Here is an 8,870-nt window from a genome sequence, read left to right as displayed (position 1 = left end):
CTTTTTACACAGACATGCACTGGCAACAAAGACTCTTCCAACAACCCTGAAAGTAGTTTTGTCAACAGCCATAAAAGTCATCAACTTTATCAAAAGCAGGTCTCTAAATCATTGCATTTTTAAAAGATTTTGTCAAGAAATGGGAGCAGAACATGAAGTGCTTCTCTACCACACAGAAGTTCGCTGGCTTTCAAGAGGACATGTCTTGAAGCACTTGTTCGAACTAAGGGCAGAAGTTTCACTATTTCTGAAAGAAAAAGAAAACCCACTCTTGGAACACTTTGAAAGAAAGGATTTTATCCATGGGTTGGCTTACCTGGCAGATATTTTTAACCATATGAATGAGATACATCTTTCAATTCAAGGTTCTGAAGTCACCATTATGGATGCTACTGAAAAATTACAAGCTTTCTTGGCTAAGCTGCCGACATGGAAGAAGAGAGTAGAGGCCGACATCCTTGCAAACTTTCAAGTGCTAGAGGAAGTGCTTTACCAAGATGGAGTTGAGATACAAAATTCTCTGTCAATTTCTTTCAAAAGAGAAATCTGCGAACACCTGGAAACACTTCAGAACTCTTTCAAAAGTTATGTCTATCTTGATGGCATTAAAGTTGAACCATGGATCCACAATCCTTTTCTTTCTGATATAAACTGTATCGAAGATGTTGACCTAGCCAAAGATGAACTCATTGATCCTAGGACAAAAAACTTACTACAACTGGAGTTTAACTCAAAAAGCCTTGGAGAATTCTGGTGTTCCTTGAGAGAAGCCTATCCTCACCTCGTAAAGTGAGCTATGGAAGCTTTAATTCCATTTGCAACAATATATCTTTGCGAATCGGGATTTTCAACACTTGTAACCATCAAAACAAAAAATCGAAATTGATTGGATGTCCAACATGACATGCGTGTTGCCTTGTCAAAGACCACCCCACAGTTTAATGTTCTTATTCAAGCTAAGCAACAACAGCCTTCACACTGATATGTCTTTAAAAAATAAAATTTAACTTTCACTTGCCTATATTTTAAATGTATTGTCTTGTTATTTAATGCGTTAATAAAGAAGCACATGTATTACTATATCACAAATTTGTTTTTTTAATATTTTGATAACTGTATTTCAATATAATTGGTTTCCTTTGTAATCCTATGTATTTTATTTTATGCATTTAAAAACGTTATTCTGAGAAGGGGTCCACAGGCTTCACCAGACTGCCAAAGGGGTCCACGGCACAAAAAAGGTTAAGAACCCCTGCTCTAGGGGAATTTTGAGGGGTGTGGAACACAAACTCTGCTTCCCCCTCCTGCCCCAGAATTTCTTGTACTATCAAGCTGAGGTCCCCTACTTCAAGATTGAGCTCCTCTAAGACAGAGTGGGAGGCTCATGCTGGGATCTGCAATTGCAGTGGAGGAGACTGTACTGCTGGTGCTGCTTGTTGTCATGCTGCTGGTGCTGGGGTGTATTATCACAGCTGGTGTCAGAGGGGGTGCAGCTGCCTCCACTGCTGCAACCTCCTTGCTCCCAGTACCAGCCAAAACCTCATGGCTGGTTGAAAAGAGGTGTCTCAGCTTGGGTGGTAAGAAATTGACACCTCCCTCTGTCCCCTCTCACTCCCCTTCCAGACTTGGCAGCACCAGTCTTTCCAGCACGCTTCATGTTTTCCTGTGCTGGAAAAGGTGTTTGACTACCTGTACTGTGTGTATATGTACCTGTCTGTGTGTGCAATCTATCTAATCTATGCTGTGCTTTCCTGAGCAGTGCCCAACAATCACACTGTCAGGCAAAACACAGATTTTTCTTCAGGCGAAAAAAAGAAGGAATAATTTCAGAGGAATGGATATATGGAAAAAAAAGAAATAATATAGGGATAACAATACCAGTATTGAAATTAGGCTAGTATAGCTAAGCTGTCAGTGTAAGCTGTATCCTATCCAATCCTTTGCAAGCAGAAGACACACTCACTAGCTAGATAATAGCAGCTAGGAAGCAGTCAGAGTCAGTGCCTTTCAGATGCTGCTCTCTGGTGAGAGACAGGCTGACAAGGCTGACGGCTTAGGCACTCACAGGCTTATATGCATGCTGTTTTTAAAGTTTTTAGGTCCCTCCCCCAGAGACTGGGATTGGAAGGGACCTCAGGGACAGGTGGCAGACATTGACCAGCTACAGATGTCAGTCTGTTCTCCCCTTTCCCCCCTCCCTCTTACTTCCTCTTTCCCTGCAAGCTCAGCTTCAAAACACCTTTGAAAGGCCAAAACATCTTCTAAACATTTTGACTTGTTTCGTTTCTAACATTTCCACATGCCTTCCTTTTCATTTCTGATTCGGAGTTTTGAGCATTGAAACACTTGAAACATCGCCAAAACAAAACGGCAGTCAAAATTTTGCACAGCCCTACTGATTATAGATACACCTGGTCAATCCATTAGCCACGGGGCGGGGGGCAATGATCACCCCACTTGGAACCAGACTCTACTGGGTCAGTTGTTAATTGGACAATGCTAAGTAGGTGCTAATTAAGCCCAGGACCAACAGCTTTGAACTACCCCAATGACAGCAGTCCCTACTAAACAGGTAGGCCAAGTTCAGGACAGGCCAAGGCCCCTGAGCAGCCAACCTTCACTGCTGGAGCCTCAGTGCTAACCCATCATGCACTTGTGGAGAGACACAAACAATGCCGCACATCACCAAGGAGTGTCCTTTCTACAAACTAAGAGGTGGATTAATATCCCTGAACGCACCTAACAAGGAGGCTACTGCTCGGCTTTGAGGATTTGGATTTGCTAAATAATAAATGCTAGGATTCATTAATTATTCCCTTGTTAACAGTTCTTGTCCAGCATTGTTGAACCGTGAATTGCAGCTCCTCTGGACTGGGTGGTGAACTTTTGAACCAATGACCCAGTTTTCTTCTGCGGGCATGCTCAGTTAGAGCAATATTTTGGCAGGAAGTCTCTGAAGTGTTTTAAGAGACTCCAGATTGGTACATTTGAAGGACAGGTAAAGAGCCGAGTACACCGGAGAGTGCTGAATGCACAGGCAAATGTCATGTGCACCTGTGTGTTTGATTGGTGCAGGTGTGAGTAACAGCTGCCTGCCCGTGAGTGATCTAAGAGACAGATCTGAAAAGATCTGTGTCCCTGTCCCTGCTTTTGTCTCCTGTGTGAGTGAGTAAGCTGCAGTGTCTGGTTGTGTGACTGGAGGGCCTGGGAGGCCAAAGGTCATAACAATTTGGTTTGGGTGTGTGTTTGGTTGGAGTCCCAGGAGGCCAAAGGCCATCACAGCTTGGCGGGTCTGCAGCAGGGCAGGCAATCAGCGGCGTGACCTCGGGCGAGCAAGCCTACTGTCCTATCTCTCAGAAGCAGCTGGAGGAGCAACTGGCTTTGACTGGAGGAGCAGTCAAAGTGAGAGTGAAGGAGTGGGTGAGTTTGAGAGAGAGGGTGGGTGAGAACCAGGGTGGTCAATCCCTTCTCTGTGTGTTGTGTTTCAGGTGAAGGCCTGTTAACACCAAGTTGCTTGGCAATGCCTCCTAGTGACATCATGGTACAATTGACACGCGTGCATTCATGACTAGAGAAGCGATGGTTCCATGACCCTCACTGATGTCATGACCCACTTTCAGATGAAGACCATGCACAATAGCCTTATGTTATATTACGTCTTTTGGCAGGAGTTGTAATAAGCTCTACCTGAAGTACCGAGACTCCTTGTAACAGGGGGCTGGCTCGGGGCCGCTTTCACTTCAGCCCACCCACCTGTTCCTGGGCCAACCGCCCGCATTCTCGCCTGCCATGCCTTGTTGGTATAATTAATTAATGGATGTTAATTAAGCAGGAGGCTGCCCATTTACTGCCCTGATGCCAGGGGGGCGCCATCTGTGGCTCCTTTCCTCCCCTACACCACAGCCCAAACCTCGCAGATGGCATCACAATGTTCTCACTATCACCAGCCCCTCGCTGGGCCCCAGAATCCTACTATTGAACCCCACCTGGATTCTTCCCCTCAGGCGGCCTCTTCCGCCGTCATGCTGGGCAACATAGCTCCCTGAGCTGCTTCCCCTTCAGGTGTGGTCCCCCCACCAGAACCTTTGGCTATTAGCCCTGACCACCTCCAGGCCAGTCTGAACCCCAGGCTCTCGGCTCTTGGGCATCCCTCGTGATGGGTCCCAGGCCCTTCAACCCTTCCGGTCCTGGCCCCAGCATGGGCCAGTCAGGGGAAGTTCAAACAGGCCTGAGTCTATGGCTCTTTTCTCTCTCTCTGGGGGTCCACCCTCCACACAAAGGGGTAGCCCACCCAGTTGTGGGGGCTAGGGGTTAAGGCACCCCGACCTGCCTTTCACCAGGGTGGTAACTGGCCTGGCATTTCATGGGGGCTCCTGCACCACTGAGAGCCCCACCAGGCCACCCATTCCCAGCAGGGTGCAATTTTAGGTCATACCCAGGACCAGGAGCTTCCTATCCTTCCCCTACAGCTCCTCCCTTACCTCCAGATAACAGCAGCCCTCCAGCCACGCAACGTGCTGCCTTGCTTATATAGGCAGAACTGCCTTGCTTATATGGGTAGCCCTGAATCTAAAATGGCTGCCCCCATTAGGCACCTGGCAGCTTCCAGCTCCAAGACCTTAAAGTGGCAGGCACACACAGTACCCTGCCACACTCTTGTATGGTCAGTTCATGATTGACATACAACTCATGGCTTGGTTTGATCTGTGACTGTAGGGACAGATCATGAGTGGGATGATTTTATCGTATAAAAGGTATGTGACTTTGGGCTTGGGCTACCTAAAGGGAGGTTCGAAAGAGGATGGCACTACACTGTTCTCAGTGGTGACAGATGACAGAACAAGGAGCAATGGTCTCAAGTTGCAGCAAGGGACATTTAAGTTAGATATTAGGAAACATTTTTCTCACTACAAAGGTAGTAAAATACTGGAACACATTACCCAGAGAGGTGATGGAATCTCTATCCTTGGAAGTTTTTAAGCCCCAGCTAGACAATGCTTTGGCTGGGCTGATATACTTGCTGATGGTCCTGCTTTGAGCAGGCATTGGACTAGATGTCCTCCTGAGGTCCCTTCCAACCCTAATTTCTATGATTTCATGATTACAGTAACATTTGCATTCTTCTTCAGATAAGACCTCAGCTAGATCTTTGTTCATGGAAAGTGAATTTCTCAACACAAATTATGACAATACTCAACATTAAATGAGAACTGATTTTTCAGGTGAAACTATGAGTTGTACACAACATTCATAGTGATAATGGATATAGAGCAGCATGCTTCTATTGGGGTTTCAAGTAGGTAGTTACCATGATACCACCATTATAACAAAAATTTCAAGAAAGGACTAAAGAAGAGTATATAGAATAGAGTTTCCTTCTATAGAGTTTGTTTCTATAACTACAAATACCAAGCTGGGGGAGGAATCAGGTTTCTGCAAATTTTAGGTCTTTTACGCTGCGAAAAGACCTTTTTAATACAAGTTTTTTAGGTATGATCTTTCCTGCCATCTTCATTCCAAGCCTCCATATTTTTTGTCTGAAGTCTTTTGAACTTGATAGCCTTGCAGCTGGGTACAGGATAACCAATTCTGAAATAGATAGATGTAGTAGATCAGAAATATGAACCTTCATTTCTACCCGGGATAACTCTTACAACCTTTTCTCCAATACCTGGTGAAGGCTGTTTGTGCCCAAAAGCTTGCAATTAAAGACATTTTTTGGCAAAAGTCTTGCTGGTCTATTAAAAGATATTCTCTCTACTATGAGTCCTGATTGCCTAAATGAAGTAGAGAAATTTATTTGCTTATAGACTTGTATGTTTAACAGAATGGGAATTAGGCAAATGTTTTCCTGAATATTAACGAAAACCATGTGCTCATATGCAAAACCCATAGTCCTAATAGTTGTCTAAAATCTGTTCTTCACAGTTTCCAAAATCATCTAATCGTGTGTGGATGCAGCTCCAGTGCAATATGGATTGCACAGCCTTTCCTCTTGCTTATAACTGGGTCTGCTCTTAAACAGGGATCTACCGCAGTGGAAGGAGAAATGGAAAACACCCATGGTCCTCAAACACTGTGGCATGGTAAATGTACTCTATTCGTAGGCAAGGAAATCTGTAGTAATACCTGGACCCAAAGAAAGGCAAGCACTATATATGCTTGTGATAGTACAACAGGGAGCAGGGATGTAGACGGAAAGCAACGTGGATAAACTATAGCAACGTAGATTTAAGTTATATCTTGGGAAGGGGCTGGGGGGAAGCTTTCTAACTGTAAGAACAGCAGGATGCCACAAAGTGTGAGGAGATAAGTGCAAGCCTAAACTCATCCCTGTCTGATTGCTGTCCAACTCCCACTGCAAGGAGATAAGCACTATAGTAATTAAAATCTTTGAACCGTGGTGCTGCTCAATTCAGAAAAATTACAGAGGGGTGCCTCAAGTCAAGCAAAAGGTGCCTTGAGTCTAAAATGATTGAGAACCATTTTTGTAGCATATATTTAATTGGTGGTTTTCAAGACTGTGAGATGGTATAGGAATAGAGCATTCTGCATCTGTAGAATCAGACTAGATGACCCTCAAGATCTCTTCCAGCCCTATGACTATGTATACAGTGGAATATGATTTTTATTTACTAGCTCTACCTCATTTGTCACACCAAAAGTCACCATTGTAGCATTTACATTACACAGAAATGTATTGCAGATGCTTTATAGAAAAGACAGGCCTGTGATCTGCACTGTACACTTGTGAAAGCACATATGTTGCCTGTTCAAAATCTGTTCTGCTTTTTAAGTTAAAATTACCATCTCCTACTACCTGATTGGATTTTCTTTGCTGTCTACAGCTACAGCTACTGAAAGACTCACACATTTCCTCAAATACACATCAATATCTGAGACTGATGACATGAATATCTAAAATAAATCTGACTTTTATCTGACACAGTACTATAATTTCACACATTCCTGCAGGAAAAACCTCCTATTCTAAAATATTTCCTTATGTCTTTCTTTGCAGCATTCTCTAATAATTTGAGAGAAAGCTGGAGAGGAATCAGGGCTTAAACTGCAATAAAAAGCTTTGAGGCCTCATCTGCAGCATCCCACATTGTGTCTCCAGTCGCTACACTAATTGTAATTTGGCTCCAGCATTTGCTTCAGCAGATTTCAAGTAATTTTCAAGAGCAGGTTGGAAACTCGGCTGTGATGGTTGTCAGGGATGACCCTGCTTCGATTGGATGGCAAGAGAACTGAACCAAGGGTTCTGGAGTTTTGCATTTCATTTTCGTCTCAGACCAGCACGGCTACCAAATATATCCTTGATTATACAGCTGCACTTCTGAGGTCTTCCAGTCCTAGCTTCCTATAATCCTACATGGAGGTATATAGCACCTTGAGCCCTCTTCTGTAGAGCTACTCTTAGGTCCTTCCTTTTCTCTAGGGAGTGGAAAATGTAAAGACGCGGTGCGTACATTGCTCCCCCAATGCCATAGAAACAGGGGGGTGGGAAGCCTCTTTGGACAGCAGGCAAGTTCCTTTCAGAGCCTGTGAGAGCATGAAGGCACTAGACGCTTCTTGAGAAGAACGCTCTTTCTACATCAGTTCTCAACCTTCCTAAATCTCAAGACCCCCCTTAGAAAATCACAGGTCTTCCTCCACTATTTTGTTGCCTACAGAAAAACAGTAGGGCAGCTTTTTGTGGCAAAGCTGTCACAACCACCACAGCTCCAGATACCTATTGGTAATCTCTGGGTTTCCTTGTGTATCACACTGGCACACCTAACCGAGCTAACAACATGGGGCACCCTCTCAAGCCACATGAGGGTGCTGCCACACCCTGGTTGAGCATCCTTCTTCTAAATCCATTCCCTTCTTTCTCCCACAGCTTTTTTCTCCCTTTTTTTTTCCTTTTTTGAGGAGTTGAGGCAGAACACACCAGAAGGCAGCACTTTCAGAGGATTACTTCACCAAAAAAGGACAATCAGCCAAAAAGAGGGGGGAGAGGGACGCCTCACGGGGCCCCCTGCTCCTTGCCTCCCCTGCCAGAGGAGGCCTGAGGGGCTTTCCACGTCTTCCCTGAGAAACAGAGAGAGCGTGGATGTGTACTAAGCTCATGCTGCGAGTCAGTGGAAAGCAACCACATCCCCTCAGCACAGCCCCACGCTGCAGCAAGGCGCCCCGCCCCGACCTGCGCGGCACGAGCCCCACGTGTCGCGCCCTCATGGGCAGCTTTCAGCCTTCCAGAACCCGCCCCGCCTGCCCCTTTATGACGTCTACCCCCGCGCGGCCTCCCCACCAATCACAAAGCGCGATGTGGCTTCTCCGGACAGGAAAGCCCCGCCCCGTTCCTGCCCCTCCACCAATCCCAGCCGTATCTCCCGCCCCCTTTGTTTCCCTCCCACCCCCGGGATTTTTGCAGCCGGAGACCAGTGGCAGGTGGTGATTGGTGGGGGCCGGCAGCCAATCAGGGAGGGGCACCTCAGAGCAGGCGCCTGTCCCCCTCCCTCCCTTCCCCCGTGCGCTCACCCCGGGTGTGGGTGGTGCAGCTCCGGGGGAGGCCCAACCATGTGACGTAGAGCTAGGGCTTGCAGCTGAACGGCTCGGGGCTGAGGCTGATTGGCTGCGCGGGCGGGTTCCCAGCCAATCGGGGGCAGCCACTTAGTGCATGGGCCGCTGGAAAGGGGAGGCCGGCGGCGGGTAGGGGGAGTCGCAGGCATGAGCGGGAGCAGGGCCGGGCTGCTACTACTGCTGCTGGGCCTGGCGGGGCTCGCGCTGCTCGCGCGCTGCCAGGACCCCGAGCCCGAGCGGGACCTGCGCGCTGGTGAGTGCGTGCGGCGGGTCGGGTCCGCAGCGCCTCGGGCCGGGGG

Source organism: Gavialis gangeticus, unplaced genomic scaffold (genome assembly GCF_001723915.1).
Source record: "Gavialis gangeticus isolate Ggan-Ray unplaced genomic scaffold, GavGan_comp1, whole genome shotgun sequence".
NCBI classification, from domain to species: domain Eukaryota; kingdom Metazoa; phylum Chordata; order Crocodylia; family Gavialidae; genus Gavialis; species Gavialis gangeticus.
This window is presented reverse-complemented; position numbering follows the sequence as displayed.